Below are 21,441 nucleotides of genomic sequence, written 5' to 3'. Positions count from 1 at the left end.
CATCAGTGGTACTCTTTCAGCTACTATGGCTTATAATCATCAAACAGCACTGTCACTTAGGCAGTAATAAAATAATAAGCACCACTTCTAAAGCAAGAAACCAAATTCCCAGAATTCACCTAAGCCTCTCAAAAAATATGATTGTCATGAAATTGGCAGTCAGTGTTTTATTTTAATATGATGCATAGTGAATGCATAGTGCATAAAACGTCATGTTAGTATTGGTGCAGACACAATAATGTGTGCCTCGTGTTCTACACATTCTCACATGACATTAAAGAGATATAGAAACCAAAAGTATCAATAAAATATAAGCATTATTAATATTTCCTTCTTTAAAAAGCATTTGCAAAAAGGCATACATCTTTCAAGACTTTTTTCCAGTAGTGTTCCAAATCATAGGACCCATCTTTTTTTAACACCCCACTGAACGCAGGAAGATCCCTCTTTCAACTGAGATTGCTTCATAGAGCAAGGGCTGAAGTAACAAGCCCCTTAAGGTATCATAAAAATGTATGAAAATTAATATATAACAATGTAAAAAAGAAATACCCTTAAGTGTTTCTAACACTGGCTTGGATAATATGAATATGCCATATTTATTAATAAAGGTTGCTTTTCTACAAGATCAGACCATAATAAAGGAGACTCTACAGCTTGTCCTCCTCCAAAAAACCCACTGCAGGATTATCCAAGGAATTGCTTGCAAAAATATACAGAGAGCTAAAGAGGCTGAACCCCCATTCCAAGCAGTTTGAACAAATAGTTTCATTATGAACTTCTAGTCTTCTGCTACCGAGGCACCAGGCAAGCACTGTAAAGTGACTGGAGGAATAGTCCCTTTGGTCAGAATGAAGATTACATATTGACCTTTGCTGATGGTAATGTTAAAGGGAAATGTTCTATGTAATGACCAGTCCTGCAATTAGTGAGGCCCTATGAAAAATGTCACCGATTCCAAGGACTTAAAGATGCAATCATCAAGCTCTCTGTTTCAGTGCTAAATTCAGATATTAACATCATCAGTTCAGGGACAAAAATTAAGATCTTCAAGTAACAATTGTGTTGAATTCTAACGCACTATTAATACACCAGTCCAAAAGCAAAGATTACATGTGAGAGGAGTTTTCAGCAGCTTAGTCATGATTTTGAATCCCAGTGGAAGAAAAAAATAGCTTAAGCGCTAATGGGCACTGAGATGATAGCAAACCATACTCATATGAAAGTTACTTTCCCAACATTTAATAGCTCTTTAATCTTTCGGCTTGGTAACACTTGCTCTCAAAATGTACAAGAAAAGTAGATGACAAAAAATCATCCAGAACAGAGCTGAATCAGGGAAGACAAGGAAGCCCAGGAACCCAGCCTAGCTATTATGTAAACTTGTGTTCGATTTGGCTTCCGTAACTTTAAATAGAATCTATAAACTAACAAACACCCTAAAATCAAAAGGAGTTCAAGACTGTGTGCTTTATATCAGATTTACTTACTGTATGCTTTCTCATGGCTGCTTCACCCCACCCATCCTGATTGTCGAAGTGCTGGTGTCATGGAACCTGGGAGATTTTTTAATGCCTTTCTCATAAAAAGATGACTTCTGTAAAATCTCTGAGGTTGAATCATGTTCAAAGATAAATGGCAAAAGTATAAAGGAAAGCATCAACCCTACTAAGCCAAGCGTCGCTCTCACAGATACCTGTACTGTGTTTATAGATATGGTATTGGAAAATTCTCTGCAAAGCTCGCTGGCACTTTCAGGAGAAATGCAGTTGTACCTGTTGTGCATTCTAACAACCATATTTAGTGAGCCAAATACCACAAGATCTTTTCTTGTGTGTTTTTTTTTTTTTTTTTTTTTTTTTTTTTTTTTTTTTGTTGTTGTTGTTGTCTAATTAGCTATACCTATGTTCTGTCCTTGAGCTGAAGAATTCTGCACACTGTTCAGCACTCCCTGGACAGTATCATTACTGTTTCAACTTGTACAAAAATTTACTGGGTTTGGAGAAGTTTTCTGATGGAAGCACAATATTCCTAAAGCATAGGCTCCTGAAAATAGATAGCACAGCTACTGCATATGAACCCAGAAACCATGCATAAGACACCGCAAACATGGGGTTAATCCCTGAGAGATGGACAAAACAAGGAAGTAGAATTACTGGGTTAATTAGAGTCTTTCAGGAAGTAGAACTGCTCAAGTAGGAACTCTGTCCAAAAAACAAAACCCCTCAGAGTCATGGGGGTTGGGAAGAAGTTAGTGAAATGTCAGTGTGTCAGCAAAGGGAAGCTTTCCCAAGCAGGCTTGTGGGAATAATTTGCTGAAAGCCTGAATGTATTGGGTTTGTTTTGTGCTCTGAAACAGGAGATATTCATGTAATAGTAAAAGAGTATTTTACACTGTGTTGAAAGTTGAAATTGCTCCTTTGTTTTGCTGAGCTAATGCTTTACAGTCTCTCTCCAACACTTGTAAGCCTAGCCTAACAATTATTAAGAATAAAAGAAGAGAGCATTTTGATGTTTTGTTTTTTCTATGCAGTGATTCTATCAAGGAGTGGTAAGAGTCCCTTCTCTTGAGTGCTTTAGAATATCTGCTTATGAGAATAGGGCCTGATATCAGAGAAAAGACTTATCTTCTATTTGGCATGTTTTTTAAAGTAACAGTGAATATATGAATTTATTCTGTTAGAACTCTGAGTATCTTTAAGCTAAAAACATGTTTTAAATTTTGTCCACAAAAATTTAGACTATTTCAATAGGTTGCGTAGTGGTTTATTTTTCAGTTAAAGACCAAGAACAGTATTTTAGAGGTATTCTGTTTTCATCAATTGCTGTGTGTTTTAAATGCCTAATGCTATCTAAATACCCAGTTTGGTAAATTAGTTACAGCCTTAGTTCAGAAAAAGAATGTACCCATAGCACAGGACTGGCTTGATGTAGGCATACAGCAGAGCAGGATTTATTTAGCTATAAGGATAAAGGCATAGTCTTTTTATTGAAATATGAATTGGGTTTGTACTTGTAGTTAATGTTCCTATATGGATACTAATTAACCCATTGCTGAGTTTTAATAATTTTGTCATTTCAGTGCTTTTGTAACTGCAAATAATTAAGGAAATAGGGGAGATGAGGTTGGCAGCAGGAGGACTGATTGCTTATTAGATTTAATTGTGTAGGTGGGGAGATGCAAACAAGCCAAACAAGGCTTTAGACACATATGTTCAATTTGTCACTGTATTTTTCCTATTTTTATTTTCTCTTTATGCTACTTTCCCTAATAGGAAGTCACAACATTTTTCAAGTATCAAAATTAATTTTAAAATTCTGTTTCTAGGACCAAATTCGAACACAAACACATTAAAGAGACTTCCATCAAAATTGCTACAAATAGCACTGGAGGGAAAAAATGTAGCTGTGTGGAATGGGTATTTTTAAGCATTTAAGCTGTTATCTCTCACCGGAATTCACCGTGACTAAATTCTTTTGAACTGTCTTGAAATTATAAACCCTAGAATATAGTATTTAGAACTATTAAAAGAAAAAAAAAAAAAGAGTAGACATGACCCCTTTTAAGACCACAGTGCCATCTGTGACCACTTACACTTTGTTATAGAGGTATTTATGCAGTTTACAGTGTGTATTTTGAGTGTATACATAGCATAAGAACTAGATTTCATGAGTGATACAAGTTTGTTTGTGAGGACTTAGGGAATGCAATACTGGAAGTTTTCTATGAACTGTCTGAAAAGATTTTCTGAAGGGATTATGAAATCTTGGGGAGGGAAGCTAAACAGACAAATGTGTAAATGCAGTTCGGGTGTCAGAGAAGACCAAGTCCACATCACCTTTTATATATCAAGATCTCTATCTATTTAAGAAACTTTATTTCTCAACCTCTAGTTTGCATGTCTTTGACAACCTTCATTCAAACCATATGCAAATACTAAATGTGTTACTGTTAGGGGTAACATGAGATGATTTTGTATTCATTCAATCAGATTAATCAGTTAATTTCAGAAGACTGTAGTTTTGAATTATATTGATATTTGCATTACCGGGAACTGGGAGTCTGCTAAGCATGTAGTTGGTTCAGCTTTATGGAGGGCTATTAGAGGGTTTTTAGGATTTTGCATATTGAATGTAGACTCCTTTAGGCTCTCTAAGGAGACTGCTGACTTTCTATTCTTCTCTTGGCCACTTATGGCCACTGTTAGAGGCAGGCTACTGAGCTAGACGGACCACCCATCTGAGTCAGTGTAGCTTATTATACATTATCCATGTATTTCATGTACAAAGACCATACAAAGTATTTACACTCTGTAGTAGCAGGTCTCTGCTTCACTCTGAATATCCTCCATTCTCCAAAAGACAACTGGGGTCATGTAAGCATTGTTAAATAGCTAAGTTAGTTGAAAACACGAGGTGAATCACTGTTGCCCCTGAAAGCGCAGCAGTTTTATGCTGGTTTAGAAGTACCTTCTACTTATTTGTTTGATAAACTCACAAAGCATGAAGTAGTTCTAGCCAAGATAATCCCATTGAAGGTACTCTCAGATCAGCAGGAGAGTATGTACAAGAAGCTGCAGAGCTGTAACAAAACTCACGAGTAATGCTGGTTGGAGCATATCCACAACCTGAGAAGATGGGCTACACCCCTGAATGCGCCACTGCATTTCCATAAACATTCATTGTGTTCTTTCAGTTAACAATATATTTTAAAGTTGAAAACCATGAACATGTACTCTTGGAACACCCAATTTGGGAAATTGGGAAAGTGTGTTCATCTCCTGGGGCTCCTTTTTCTTTATGTTCTTCCTTAATAAGACCTCAGCATTTCACGGCCACTGAGGAATTCAAAGAATGCCATTAACCAAGATACCACCCTGCTAATTAAAACTAAATACTTGTTCTGAAAGAATTCCATAGCAAACCTCAAGTCTTACATACAGAAACTCCTTTTAAAGCCATAATATTAAAGCTTTCTGTTTTCCATGTGATGTCTTGGCCTTTCTTTTGCCATTGCATTCTTTGTCTAATAATTACTCCACCACAATCATGAGCATGGAGGCTCCTGTATTATTATTCTTTTATAAGGTATAAACCTCAGTTTTCAAGTTTTGGTCTCAAGAGTTTGGTCTCTGCTTGCTGGGCTGCTTTTAGAGGGTGGCTATACTTGTCTTTATCTCAGGGGAGAGAAAAGAAGGGAAGAAAGGATTAAATGATGAAGGGGATGAAATAAATTGCTGGAAGTTATGTTCACTTGGGGCAAGGAAAGTTGTGTTAATGGCTGAAAAGAAGAAAAAAACTTCATGAGTAGCCTCCAAACACTTCAACTTATTGAAATTCACATGTTCACAGACAGGTGAAAAGCGCATCTCAGATTTGTCTTCTGTGAGTTGTCATACATAAAGACTCTAAACTGGAGGTCTGCTTAGTGCCCCAGAACTGGCAGAAGTCTAAAAAGTCTTTTGGCTACCAGCAGTGAAAATACTGCTGCATTTGCCTTGAGAAACAAACATGGGCACAACATCTACATGTAAATATTTCAGGAATACTGTCTCCATGCTTCAAAAATCTAAGCTATGACTCACTGCTAGTTTTAGGAGGAAAAATTAATTATATGTGTCATAAAACCCCATTTCCTTGAATACGGATGAACCGAACTGCTCCGAAATTGAGCACAACCTGCTCAGAAGCAGCTGCTTTTCTGGCAGTCTACTGTGTCTTCGATCACAGACAGATGTAGATGTAAGCAGTAAAATTCAAGGCAACCCCTCAAGATCAAGCAAATTTCTTGCACTGAGTTTTGCCATTGCGCTTTTGGACAGCAGTGTCTTATTATTTCCATAATAGTTCTTCAAAATATTAATGACTCTTGCTTTTACACCTAAAGGAAGGGAGCTCACCACCCTGTAACTCAGTTTTGAACTGAAGAAACCTACGTCACAGCAGCTGTGAGCATGCACAGCCTGCTCTGCCTGTATTCAGCATTATGGCAGATGCATCACCTCCCCGGTCTCTGAACACAAGGAGATTGGCAGAGGAGGTAGGTATGACTTGACATACATAAAACATTTTCATGTCACTTCTGATAGGCTTGCACATTCTACTTTCCCTCATATCTCCAGCCAAATGAGAATAAATCACTATTACCATTGTTGATCTCTATTTACATGAAACAGATGTATCCTAGGGTATTGTTTTCATACATGTATCACTGCTGTTTAGCACTACACACAATTGTATGCTATCTGAATATAAAGGGTGACTGTAGAGAAAAAGAACTTGATAAATACAGCCATATTTGAATTCTTCAGTTCTGTGGATTGTCACAGAAGTTCAAGTTCTCAAGGCTTCTCCAGGTTTGTTTGGCTTTAAGATTTTAGAAAAGGGAAAAAGTTTGTGAAATAACTAAGCCTGGAGCTCAGAAACTGCATCTCATTTCAAAAAAATGTTTGAAATGTTCTCATTTAGCAGTTTCTGAAATGAAATATAGCAGATTTCCAGCTCTGCAACATCTTGTCCTAATTTGCAATGCAAAATTTTACAAAAGCTTAGTGGAATTTAAGGCTGCTTTTTTTTTTTTTCTTTAAAATCTAGAGAATCATCCTTCCAGAGTCTCAGAGACTGGCCCTGGCAACAAATAAGGCTGAAGTCGTTCACGTTAGATCCCATATCTCAGGGCACAAGACACAGAGGAACACACTGATACTTGCCCCTCCTTGTCACAGTAGGAAATGGTTTGCAGCACTGCCCTTATACACTGACATGATCCTTCCTGTATAACAGATATCTCTACATTGTGGTAATGTGGCATTTCAAAATATGGCACTGTGGTTTCTTGCATCAAAATGAGAAATGTCTAGTATACTGTACTAAACTTTATGCCTTTCTAGTAGGTATAATAAGATTTAATCACATAGCTGAGATAGTGACTCTTATCTGTATGCTAGCAATTAATGTTGAAACAAGCAAACTATACATGAGAGGGAAATACCGCATACGATTCTTTTTTTGCACATGAGGAAATACAGGACTCTCTTTTCCCATCTTACTCTTACCACAGTGCTGTAGGTGACATTGCTGTAAAAGATGAAGAATTGTGAGGGGTTTTATTTGTTTTTTTTTCATTTTGTGGTGTTTTTGTCGTGGTGTTCGTTTGTTTGTTTTTCAGAGCAGAAAACATTCCTTGCTAATATCTACAGTGTTTCAGAGTCCTTAGGTGCAGCCAGATCACCAACGGCGTTTTCAAACAGCTTGTGCAAACTGAGAGCACTGATTCCTATGTAACAAGGGTTCAATTATTTCTATTTTCTCAGCTTTAAGAGCTGTCTCTGCAGCTTATGAAGCTGGTTGATACCATCACAAGATTTTCAATCTAAATTCAAACTAGGAGCTCTAAGAAGCAGAGATACGCAGTCACTGCACTTTTGTTTAAGAGGAATTTAACAGCAGTAGCTGTAGCTGAAAAGCACTACTCAACTCCACTTAAACTCCATTAGAGCAAAGCCCAGATTTTGCTTGCACTTGATCTATAAAAGTGAACCATGAATAATTCAAACATTTCATTAATTTTTTAGGAACAGTGTAATGTTAAAACAGTACATACCTATACCCTAAAGTGCATGATGCAGGCACAGTACTGACAGCTGGGCTGAGATGGGAATTCACCTCTTGGGAGCATGGGATTTTTCAGTTCCCAGTAGAGGGGTTTTGTGGAAGGATGGAGCACAGTGCCTGGAGGAAGCTTCCCCCACTGTGAGGAAATAACTGCAGTGGGGGTGCTGCAGCAGCAGGAAGATGCAGTTTAGGGATATTCAGAACAATCTGCCCAGTGTTGCGCCACTCATCATCCAGCCAGTGGCACAAACATCTTTTCCTTTTCCCCTCTCCAACTTGTGCTTTTTCCCCTCCAGCCAGGAACCGCCACGTGAAATAACCCTGCTATTGTTTGCGGCATTCTGTGCAAAAGGTGTGTCTTTAGAGGTGGAGGTGTCAGGGGCATTACAAGGCTCATGCAAGACCCCAGTGAAAGGCTGGCCCGGCTCCGTACCTCAGTGTGCACAGCTAGGCTCGGAGAGCTAGAGCTGGCTTTGTTTCTGCTCCAAAACTGGTGTTGGGGGTCCAGGGGAGGGGTCCCGGCCTGGGGGAGCCCCTTGGCTCACTGATGGGACCAGCCGCGGGCCAGGAGCGCCTGAGGAGGGCGGGAAGGTCTGCGAGGGCGGGAAGGCGCGAAGACACTCTGGGCTGAGGGGCTGAGGATGGTGCTGAGGGCCTGGTGGGCCCATGGCTGGTGCTGCTGGGCTACGGGCTGTTAGGAGCACCAGTCCTTCCCTCAGAAGCTTTACACCTCCTGAGGCCACAGGGACCAGTAGTGCCTGTCGTGGGCAGGGAGCGGGACCCCAGTCCATCCTCCAGGACAACAGAGAACCTCCGCAGCTCCGGGCTGACAGCTCTTGGTCCAACTTCTCTGAAACTACAGTGACAGATACCAGAACCTTCCTGGAAATCTGTTCTAGGTGTTTGCTACTCTTATTATTTATATATATATATATACACACATATATATATGAGGGGAGACATGAGTTATACACAATTTGAGAGTTCTGCATCACTTAACGCTGCTCTTTGCAGAATAGTGCCTAAAGACTGACACTGTATTTCAGGTGAGATCTTACCTCTCTGCTCTCGTTTCCATCTGGCCGAGTCTGAAGTCATCATCCTCAGAGCCTTGCTGCAGGCCAGTTCTGGGACAGTTCCTGCCATTTCTGTTACAACAGTAATGGTGCCCTGTCAGGAAGGTGGCAGTTAGACTGGTTTGGCATGGCTTTTTTTTTCCTGACAAATTCAGTTTAAAGTTTCTTGACATTTGAAAGATACATTTTTGCTAGCATGGTGAAAGGATTTTTCTTGGAGTTCGGTTTAGCTAGCTGACTTATGAAAGATTTCTCTATTACCTCTCTCTTAAACAAAACAACAAAAAAAAAAAAAGGAAAAAAATGTGTACTTTATAGCTTTTGCAATGCTTCAGCCATCTTCTGTCATAACCTAGAATGAATTCTGTCAGGTTTTATTAATTTGATGTTTAACCTTAGTACAACCTCAGTTGCTCTTTCTTCAGGTTAGCCAGAATTTTTCATATTATCTACTGTGAAAAAATTGCTAAGCTTTCAATAACAAAACATAATATAACCAAAGGCCACATTGGAAGACTTTGAACAAAAGAACTTCTTCCAAGGAGATAATTTGTTCCAAGTGTGGGGAAGAGTTTCTCACAGCTGCAAGCTGTGGTAAACCATAGCAACTCCCACAGCTTTCCAGTCTTAATCCTTCCACTGCCACAGTCATGCTGTCCATTTCATAAACAAATGTCCACTAGTTTTGTCACACCAGTGCTCTTTATCACAACCTGAAGCAGTTTGGCTTCATGTAAATAAAGGACCTGCCTCAGCAGCTGTACTCCAGTTTGCTGGAGGAGGGCTGTAGCAAAATACTGACTGGAGAACAAACTGAATAAAAATGAATACAGGTATCCTGATGGAAAAGTGAGGTTTGCAAGGGAGGACGTAAAGTGTGATTTAGGCTAGAAGTGGGGGACTGGATTGTCTTCATCGCATAATGGCAGATGCTTAAAAATACTTTATAAGCAGACTTAAGATGTAAAATGGTGTGAACTGTCCACAGTATTGAAATGAAGAAAATCTAAGTTGCTGGAACAAAGGGTGATGTGGAGACTCTGAAAATGGAGTCTGGGTACGCTAAATCAAATCCCAGACCATAGCTGTTTGGTAACGGGAAAAGCTGAAATGTTACTTTTATACATACATAGTGATTATATGCAAAAACGTGATTTGTGAGAAAGCTTCAGTATCTTTCGCCTATCTCCAACAGAGCTTTACAGATCCTGTTAAGAATATCATACATATCTTGAGAATATAAGATGTAACATTTTGCTCACGATAAGCACTAACTAGGAAGCAGTTTTAATTTAAAGCCAGCTACAGTTTATAATAGTTAACAATGACTAAGTATACAGTTTATATGAATGAGAGATTAAAAATAATAATAATGAAGCAGCATTAATGAAAGGATTGCTTTTCATTACATCACATGCTCAGCACAAATGAACACATCCTGAAATAGGTTTTACTGGTTTAACTACCTATTTCAGCTTCTGAGTGGCACTTGAAGTGATATCTAAAAATAAGTATGATGTGTGTTTGTAAAAGCAGCTCAGCTTAGATCTTCTACAAATTTGCACAACTTTTGATTTTAAAGTGACTTCGGTGCATAGGACGCTAACAGGACCAATGAAAACAGTTATAGCTGTCTGCACATGAAATACAGGTTAGATCTAGAAAAAACATCTGCACTCTTGGGCTTCCAGTGTCTATGCATATGCAAACCAGTTATGATTGACTGGAATTTTGGAGGTCTGATTTTCTCAAAAATAACAAGTATTTAATTTCCCACCTATATGAGTAACACAATTTACGATCTTCTTTTAAGATCACTGTCTTATTTCAGTGCACATGCTTGACGTAGTCCCCCTTCTGCCCTTCATCATTGTTTCCCATGTGTCTCCTATCCACATCCTTTTTCTTGCCATCCCAGTCCACCACACCTCATGACTTGATTTTTGGTCATTAGCTTGCTCCCCTATCATTCCTAGTTTATTTATTTTTCTGATTTTTTTTTTAAACTATGGAACATAACATATCTATTCTCTACTGAAGACTTGATGACAATCTATTGCAAGCTTACAGGTGTCTTGAGTAAGAACCTATTGCTGAAATTCTAGCATTTCTAATACTTTATTGTCCTTACTCTGCTGCTCTCTGTAAATGATTCGAAGTTATTACTGAGGCAAAACTAATTTTTAAGCTCTCATGAGTTGTTCCCATGCATGGCAGAAAGAAGAAAAGCTTGTTTTGTAGTAATCTAGCTAAAAGAAGATTAAAGGTGGCATTTCTTTGTAATACCTCCCCAGATATATTTCCCTCAAAGTCATATGTAGAAAAGACAGAAAGGAGAGATACTGTGATGGTTCTAGCTTACAGTTCCTGTTTTGTGATGCAGAATTGTCTTCTGAGTATCTGGCTGGCATCAGTGTGGAAGTGTAGCAATTTACTTTTAAATCTTAAGAGTGGGAAGTGGGGAATCTCCTTTACTCAGGACAAAATTGTGTTTTGTGTAGGGACTGGCAATATCACTAGTAGAATTATAAACATGGAACATTTTTGAAGGCTGGAGAATTAGGAGAAATGAGAGTTAAAATAAAATCAGCAAGGCACTTGAGTTTAAATTATAACACTGTGAAGGACCAGGAGGGTCACCAACCAGTAATTTCTCTTGTTATGCCTGATCTACCATAGTCTCACCGTCTGTTGTTTAGGTCCAAACTGTTCAAAGTCAGACTGTACTTTTCCTGAAATAGTGATTTATTTATCTTTTAAATGAATGTCTTCCTTCAGGATTCCCACACAAAACTCCAACGTTTGCAGGGAGGCAGACAGACCTGTTTCTGCCCTACCTAAATTGAATAACATATTAGAAAAAAAACAGCTACTTTCAGTGTAGCAACTGTCAACATGTATGTCATTTCTATGCTGTAGTAAAATTTGTATTGACTTTAGGTTTAGGTTTGTCCCTCTATGCCTTGCTGTAACTGGTGGTGGAGGAAAGGGAGTCCCAAAGACTGGCTGGGCTAAAACCCTTCAAGGGCAGTCATCAGTACTTTGCAAACTTGGACATATATTGGACCAGTTTTGATTTGCCTTGAAGAAGTCAGCACTACAGATACACAGTAAATCAACAACAGAACTATGCATGCTGAACAAGAGCAGAAAAATCAATTCTACAGGTAAATCCACAATAAAAGCACTTGTCTTTTCACTTAAGACTTAATTTTACACTATGGAACTCATATTATGATCTCATTTTAAGTAAAGCCACTGCCTTAGAGATAAGCCTCACAAACATGTCTGTAAATCCAATTCATGACCTGTTTCTCTTCTTTAGTCCTGATTTTGGGTAAAGTTCCCTTCTGGTACTATTGGAAAAAAAGCTTTCAGAGCTAAAGATAGTGCATCCTTTATGTTGCTACATCTAGAATGTCAACGATACCAGGTAAAAATGAAAAACAAATGACCAACCAGCACCACCAAAAAAATTACCAAAAAAATGCATCCCAAACCTAGCAGAAAACCCCCTTGAGTTTTGCCACAGAACTGAATTGCCTCTTGCTTTCTAGCAGTGTACCTTGTTGCATGGGCTCCACACATCTTAGATACATAATGACTTAAATGACTCCTTTTTCATAGCAGTGAAGATAGGTTTGAAATGCCTCATGCAACAAATTATTATTTTGATTAAGGCCTATATTATCCTGGCCTGTGTGATAACTTCTAACAAAGGGTTACTTTTTACAATAAATATGGGCTTTTAATCAGAAGTTTTCTACAGCCCCCATGACTTCTGATAGAAGCTTTATGGGGCTTACCAGCTGCCTCCTCCTGCATGCAGGGTAAGGCCATAAGCCACTCTGCAGAAAGGATGCAACCTCCCAGTGACAGTCAATTCCTTACGGCTTGCTGTGTCGCAAAATTGACACCTGACCAACACTAACCTCAAAATTCATAGCAGAAAGACAGCCTTCTCTCTAGGGAAGGCAAACTTACACTGTGAGAGCCTGTCAAACTTTCAAAAACTGGCTTTCCAGGAATGGTCACATTCATTTGACTCAGTTTCCTCTGTACCAGATAAGCTGTATCAAGAAAAACTGTGACTGCCAGTCTTTAATTTAAATTCCATTATCAAACTCACTAGCTGTGACTGGAAAAGGTAACTGGAAGCATTATCTTTGATGTTTAAAAATGAAATTTGGGGATGCTATATGTAGTATAAATTATGCTTCAAATTTAATAAAAGACCTGAAGCAACTTTTCAGAAAAGTATGAGAAACACAGAACCTTCTATGACCTTTATCTCTTTTTATTGTTTGGGAGATTCCAGAGAGACTGCCTCTTAGGTTAGAGTAACATGCCTGAAGAGGCTTACCCTCCCTCACGGCTGGAAGGTGGCACAAAGAAGTCACTAAGGCGGCAAGACCCTGGAGGAAGGCCCTCGGAGCCAGCACTGCCGAGCGGGGATGCACGGGCAGCAGGCCGGCAGGCGTCGGGCAGCTCTCCTGGAACAGTCCCCTCTAGATGGTTTGGGCACGCTCAGGTTTCTGCTTTACTTGTTCACTGGGCTCTGATCTCTGCCTGGTCAAGGGTCTGTTTATAGATCTGAACTTTAGCTGTGACTGGAACTTCACCTTGCTTTGCCTCCAGGTGGTTTAGACAAATTAACTTTCTCCTGCGCGGGCTGGTTTCCCAAAGCCAGCACTATCTCCCTGGGCTCTGCAGTGCCCTAAGGCAGGCTTAGGCCATTTGTTTACCTATAAACATGTGGCACACTCCACCTGTACAAGTGTTTGGTTTTGCATAGCTAACAGATAACACGGTTGTAAATTTTATTGCTAAATATTATGAACATAGATTTATGATTTTTTTCCCCTCAAGAACTGTGGGCCTGATTCTGATCTCACTTTTACCAATTTTAGGTGGATACAGCAGGAACCTGTAACTTACACGTGCATGAAATTAATGTAAAACTCTTTGGTTTGCTTTCAACAGCACTAATATTACTTGTGGTTTTTGTTTAACATAATACAAACAACTATTGAAAAAATTATTAGGTCATTTTTCAGCAAGATGCAAACATAAATAATTAAAATAATATATTTATTTACATAATTTTCCATTCATTGCCTTATTTTATATCTATACCGCATGACAACCGTGACATTTTTCTGACTGTTACTAGAATGACTATTTCTGCTTTTCTCTATTCTGTACATTACTGGGTTGTGTCTTTTCCCTGAAAATGTCTCTATCTAAATGACTATTAACAGATATTTTTCCCCATTGTTTTTCCTTCTGCACATTCAGAATGGATCGCCACAGAGAGCTGCTATTGCTGCATGGATCCTTCTAGACATTGTCTCAGACTGCCCAGGATTTTACAAAGCAATTTCAGTACTGTCGCATCATACTTGAAACAGAATATCTAAAATACGTAATTGTGTTTTCTTATTCATAGCATTAACATTTCGTACCATTTACATAATTTCTTAAGTTCCTGTAAATTGAAATAAATCATATACTAGAAGCTCTGTTTTTTTTGGAAGGATACTCAAAAGTCTTGGGGGAATAATTTGATCTACTTATTCATAGAAAAAACATGTCTGTTTTAACATAAGATTTGTTGATTTAGTTGCCCCAAAAATAACAGTGAAAACTTGAATTTGAATGTCTTTGTAGGCTTCCTATGGGAAAAAAGCATATGCGGAGAAAAGGAAAAGGAAAGTTTCTGAGACATATTTGCATTTGCTTTTCACCTTAAATTGCACAAGAATCAGAATCCTTCCTGCACTGTTGAGTTTTCATTCCTTCCTGAGTGGCTTTAGAATTTTGTTTCCAGTTTAGCTGCAAAAGCCACCAGCAGTATTGCAGTCGCTGTGGTGTGCAAGGGTTTGCTTTTCTGTTTGTATCTCTGGACACTATAAACCCCCCTTTTCATACCTGTTTCCTTTACATGAAGAGTACATATGGGGATGGGATATCATGTGCTTCTTTGCGTATGAGTAGAAGGTCAGAGGCTTTAAGACCTACAATAAGTTCAATTCCGATATGCCTCCTGAAGAACTTATTTCAAGAAAGGAAACAAAAAGTAAAGCTGAACACACCAAATATTAACTTCATAATGGTTTTAGTTTGTTCAGTCAATATTAAACTGATAAAACTAAACAGAAGTAAATTATTTCAGAACAATTCTGTACAGATTTATAAAGAGATTTTAACAATGAATATAATGCATAACTAAGAGTGTTTATTTTTGCATGCTTCACTAATTTCTACATTCTAAGATCATTAATATGCACGATCATATCTTTTTGTGCTTGGATTCTTAGGTTTCATGTGTTGTTTATGTTTGGAGTGGTATAAAAGGTTATTTTATTTGAATTTACAGTGTCTTCACTTGCTATTACTTCTGTGATGTTCTATTGCAGAAGTGCTACAAATTGCATGGTAACAGAACTGATGCCATCATGAACTACATGCCATAGACACTGGGAAACTGCAAATGCAGCTGTGTTTATATCACCAGTGGAAAATCTCTTGTGCGTCATCAACATGCGAGGAATGTCCTAACAGGGTTCAGCTATTCCAAAGCTCTTCTGCTTTTATCTTACAACTATTACGTGAAACATGTTAAGGACTATATTTCCTGCAAAGCACACCCGTTATACCATGGCGGGTGTAGGGTGCACCAGTTTACCAGCACTAAGCAGAAGTAACTGCAAAATGATCAGTGCTGTTTCAGTTCTGGTCCTTTATAAGGGCCCTTTCTAACTAAATAATGACAGATGCAGAAGGTCAAAGAGAAGGCAGCTCCTGCTGAGTCTACAAATCTGTATAATAAGGTTATACAGATGACGAGATTAAAATATATATACGTATTTTGTAATTAAAAGTTGATGTTGTAATTCTTTAAAGAGCCATCATAATTCAGTTCAAGTAGATCCACTTACTGGAAATGGGTGTTAACTCCTTTCTGTGGAAAGGTAAGGAGGGATTATTGTTTCTTTAGGGGGGCTGCACCAAGGAGATAATTACATGCTGTAAGGTATAATCACACAGCTAGAATAAGGAGTCCAGGGCAAAGTGGGATGATGATGTTGCTAATAGTACCTTTGGCTGCAGTATAGGGAACTGCATTGTGTTACAATTTTAACCAAGCACATGGTAACCCAGGTATGCCACATTGTGCTTGTCCTCTCTGTGACCATCAGCTGTCGTGGTAATAACATTGCTATAGGGACTAAAGGGTAAGGGATCTCAGAGTCTCTTACATGGGATAAATAAACAGGCAGGGCTTGGGGGACATGTTCTGGGATAACAGGGTTCCACTGTCAGAAATGTACATGGCAATTTTGAAATCTCAAGATTTCTAGAACAGCCTTGATAATTGGGAAAGCCATTGAGAATTGCTCTTACTTTTAGACTGTTGGTCTGCAAAGCATTTAGACACTGGGTTCACACTGATGTTAAAAGGCTTAAATGAATGAATGAGTTTTCAATTTTTCAGAAGAATGATATTGTCTAAGAGAATATATACCCACTATTAAGCAGAATCCATAGCATTAGTGAATTGGGTTTTGTGATAACTTTTGAAATAGAGATAATCCGTCAGAGAAGTGTTAGTCGAATCACAGCATGCCTTTGCCTTTCCTAGAAGGAACACTTATTGCTCAGAATGATTGCCAGCATTATGTGTCAGATTTAGGTATCTCAGATGTAAATGCCTTTCAATCTCATTTCTGTTCAACGTACATGTTGAGTCAAATCACAAGTGAAGCACAAATAGTACTTTAATACTAGCAGATCATTCTCTTGCGATCCTGCTACTCACAGTGGTACCCTATAAACCCTGAGGTACCACACATATAGACGACACTATTACGTACTGCTAATAGAAGGTTAATCTAACCCAGAACTATTCTGTTTCTAATTCTGAGAAATTCGGAACAAAATCTCACTCCTCTTAAGTGCCTTATTATATCAAGTTGAACACTACTACGAGGCGCAATGGTTCCTACAACTCAGGCTGATGACTCAAAAACCTTAATCTTCTCCTGTTGATGACCTCGAATCTTTCTAGACAGTAAGCAGCAAAAAAATGATGGATTTTGCTGTACTTTCCCAAGCTGCTCTACTGAACAGACACAAGAAGCCCAATTTGGGCCTTTAAAAAGACACCCATAGCATGAGAAAAAAACCTTGTTAATTCTCACATTAAATTTCAAACTTCATTCATGCAGGCTGTGACAACTTACTGCCTCACCTCAGCCATGTCCATTCATTCAAAACCTCAGTTTTCAAACCAACAAAATGCAAGTAAATGCATAATTTTCAGGAAATGGACATTTTACAGGGAAGCCTAATGAAGACAATTTTAGAAAGCATCTTCCTTCCTTTGGAAGGAAAACATACATTGGACACAAAGGAAAATATCAGGCTGCATTTAATACATACAAAATTATTGTTTGTCACGCATTAGCCGTGCTCAAATGTAAGTATAAAGCAGACAAAGCACCAAGTTTGTAAAGTCAATCCACGTAATCACGTAATTGCTGTGGGAGATTAATTGTTCTCACGGCAGTTTTACCAGGCAAATGGGCCTTTGTGGATTCCTTTACCTTGATTGATCCGTGCTGCCAAGTTCAGGCCATCTCTTGCTTCAGCCCCCTTCAAAACAAGCCAGGCAGGTTCCTCTAGAAACAGAAATACAAGAAATTCTGTAAGATATTGATGAAAAGCTTGTGTATCTGGGCAAAAGACCAGACTGTTAGGCTTTGTTATATGGACTTTGCTTTTTCACAGTATGGGGAAAACTGATTCAGTCTTCCCCTCAGTTACTGGTGTTTACTCACTGGTTGGAACTGATTCCACAAGCTTTTAAACTTGGGTGAGACAGGTGGGATACATAAAGCATCTCTTTCTTCTGTTGTGGTCAGAATGACCAAGTTGGTGTTTACAGTTTCTAATGAAAGATTTCATGGGAAGAGTTGTTCTGCTTAGCAGCTAGCTACCTGCAGAACCAGGGAACCTACAGAACTGTCACCACAGACTGCTGTTTGGGCATTGTGTGAGCATGGTGAACGGTTATAATGGTTTCATGATATCTTCTGCCTACTCTCTGCTAAGTAAGTACAGACTGACATTAGATTTCAACAGCAAATAGTGGCTTTTTTAGTGTTTCAAAATGAAATGGACTCTAAAAACTAGAACTTCTGGCAGATTTTTCAGTTCATGATCTACAAATTACTCCTATGCCTTAACTGTGAGCAAACTTGGAAAAAGTAGTCCAAAACCTCTGTGATGAAAAAATGTTTGGTTTTCAGGTGCGTTTTCTAAATTTAAAGAAGAAGGATTTTTCTTTTCAACTGCAGAAGTAAATGAACTGTGTTATTGACTGAAGAGGGTGACTTCAGTTAGGTGCTGTAGTTACTGCAGTGCACTCCATCTGCAGACACATCTGAGAGCCATTTGAACTGGAAGCCATAGAATTACTACAGCAGGAGCAGACATACTCCACCTAGATTTAATCTACAACAAATGTCAGTTGGCAAAATACTCCAGGTTCCCAGGCTGTAGAACTCTACAGAAACACTAGAAAACAGAATCAGATGCCAGTGCAACTGTGTGGAGTACAAGCAGACACATCCACTTTAGTTCACAAGTCTACCTTAAATTTGTAATGCAGCTTCAGCTACCCTGGGAGATAATAACCAGCAGTTCGCAAAAGTCTGCTTCCAGAAGTAACTTTTCACCAACCTAATGCAGTTTCATAAGCAATCTTTAGAACTGGGCTGCTTCATTATTTGTATTTAGTTACACTTGTATTTAATTTTCATTTTTAATTTGTGCATGGCTCGTCTTATCTTTCCTATCAATGTAATTACCTCTTAAAAATAATTGCCAAGTTATTCCTTTTCAGCCCACATGTGCATCTACACTACATGGTTAAATCTTGCAACAGCCAGAGGACAGAGTGAATCTAGAGTGTAAGATGTTCTGATACCAGGTATGAACCCCGATTCAGTGTAAATCATGTTCCTTTGTTCATCAGCTTTGGGAAAATGTAGTGAGCAAGGAGGACCAGGTTGAAAGTTATATAACGCAGGCCGCCTCCCTCCCCCCAACACACCTATTTTTAAAACTTTTGAGAATTTTAAAAAGCTTGGAATTTTAATATATTCTTTCTTGGAATATATGATGAAAGCATACCATAGAGCAGTTTAGCTAAAGACAGAATTTGCCTGGAATTATGTGAGACCATGGATGAAGGCTTTGTGACAGAAGCCTTGGTGGCAATGTTGCTTTAAGGAGCTCCTGAGTTATTTCCCAGCCCCTGCCTACTGAGTCTCACCCTTGCTCCACAAAGTACTGCTCCTGCCATTAAATCCTCCATCTTATTATAGGAATGTGTGAAGCAGTAAATAGAGACAACGTAAAATCCATACCACCCTTGATTTTTTTCTTTTGGATTGTTTTTTTTTCCTTACGAGGCAAACATCAAATTCAACAAGCACAAATTGGAGACAGTATACCAGGGCTTAAAAATTTTCATAGAACTTCAGGAGTTAGGTTAGCACTTGCTTAACTGCTTTACCTGATATGATTCAAATCCATCCTGTACATTTTTTCAGAATTCTTTGCACATGGTACACAGACCTGTGTGTTTTGTACATACAACTGTCTGCTGAAATCTAATAGGAAACCTTTTTATAAATTTTAGGTGAAAAAAATGTCCTTTCCAAATTTAATCTGCAACCCCAAACTAGTTAGCAGATGAATAATCTCAATAAATATATTGTGAAATGTAGTACTAAAGCAGACAGACTTACTGTTGGATCACATAGATAAGAATAATGACACCCAACCACCCAAAGGACTCTGACAGTCATGCAGAAACCACTGTAATACTAATGTTCACAAATTACAGGAGGTGGTTAATATTTCTGCTGTCACTCATGTCTAAAACAAAAACTTTGAAAATTCTCAAGTTGCAGACTTCTTGTTCTCATTGGGCTTTGAATTCACACTCCAGGGTTTAGGTCAGCCCCTTCTCTGTCATGTTTGTCGGTGTTATTCCACCTCCAAGCAGTTTATTTGGGATAACAAGCCACTCCAGCCATCACCTGTCCTACATGGCAACAAGGAAATAACAGCAGTATTAAAGGATTAATGTGACCGCAACTGATCGCTTCTGTTTCACTCGTGCTCCAGAATTTTCATGTTTCTATCACTGCATTTCTAACTTTGCTTTTGTTTAAGTAGACCTGACCTATGCTATCCACAGCCTGCTTGACTGCTTCATTTTCATATTATCAGTTATCATCAACAAGTTTTTCCACAGCTATGACCTTATTTTTCCCCTTCTGCGCAGGGTTAGGAATGTTAAATACACTTCGATAGAGAGGAAAAACAAAAAAGTCCTGATTGAGACTAGTCTGAGGGCTTTCAACCTTTAAGGGCTACATTACGAACTTGCCAGGGGAATAAAAGCTCATACCCTTTTGCATATTTATTTGCATAAATACTAACATCAAAAGTTGCACAAATTTACAGTATTTCCTTTAAATAACATTCTATATGAAAACCACAAATAACATATTGCAAGCAAACCTGCAGGTGACTTATACACTGTCCTATGCTTGACTGTGGGAAGATTACAGGTTATCATGCTCTTTGGCTGCGTCACTTTTATACCAAAGTGATTTTAAAATACTGAAGGATACAGATGGTATACCAGGAGAACAATGACTGCTCTGCATGTTTGCTTACCTCATATCTACTAAAGGTGCATGGAGACAGGATTAGATAAATCCATATTTGAAGAGTATCTTGCTCCATAACTAGACAGAGTTAGCTCATATTTGCCACTTCCAAACAGAACAGATGATTTTGTGGTCCTGGAAAAATGTCTAGGTTTTGGAAGCTTTGCATTTTTCCTTAAAACAAATCTGGGATCAATAAAACTTAATGCTTAGACCAAATAAGAAGTGAACATCACCTGTTTACTAATGAGGCCCTATGTGAGATGACACACAAGTTAAATTAGTCTCGGTATGGAACATCTTTTAGTGCTGTAACTGTACGCTGTCTGTCACAGTACTGTGAATGGAGACAGCTTTCAGTGCAAAGGGAAATACTTTTCCAGAGAGACAATTAAATAGGCAGGGTACTCCTAGCAAAGAACCTGGGATTTTAAAACACACAAGAGTAACCTTGTAGCAACACAGTAAGTTTTCTACAGGTGACAAGACAAGTGTCAGATGAATTTTGCTCTCATGTTTTCCTGTTAGAGAGAGAGAGAGAGATATTAAATATTTGATGGAAATTAGTAAGGACCATGTAGCACCCCAGAAGTTGGTAGTATTTGATATTTGCATGCAGGACACGTGTTTGTCCATCACCTTTAAGTGGTATTCAGTGCTCATAACGAGACATATGTCTCCTTTAGCATGCAGATTTCTGTTGTCAACCTGATAGAATTGCACAGGAGTGAACACAATAAAGTTAAATGAGAAATAATGCTAATTTTAGCACTCATTACAGTAGGTCTATTCAATTTAACTCAAAGTAAGATCTGTGATAAAGCCAGTTTATTGGTATTAACTCACCCTGTAGAATTTTGTAGTTAAGATATTTTCTATTAAATTATGTAATATCATGGGAACAAAAACCCTAAAAACCTCACCTTTGTGGAAATGTTACCTGTTTCACAGCAGACGGGAAATCCTCATGCAAGTTCAGGGGTTAAAGAAGTGTGAGC

Source organism: Athene cunicularia, assembly GCF_003259725.1.
Source record: "Athene cunicularia isolate RWA chromosome 13 unlocalized genomic scaffold, athCun1 chr13_part1, whole genome shotgun sequence".
Taxonomy (NCBI): domain Eukaryota; kingdom Metazoa; phylum Chordata; class Aves; order Strigiformes; family Strigidae; genus Athene; species Athene cunicularia.
Note: the sequence above shows the minus strand (reverse complement) of the source record.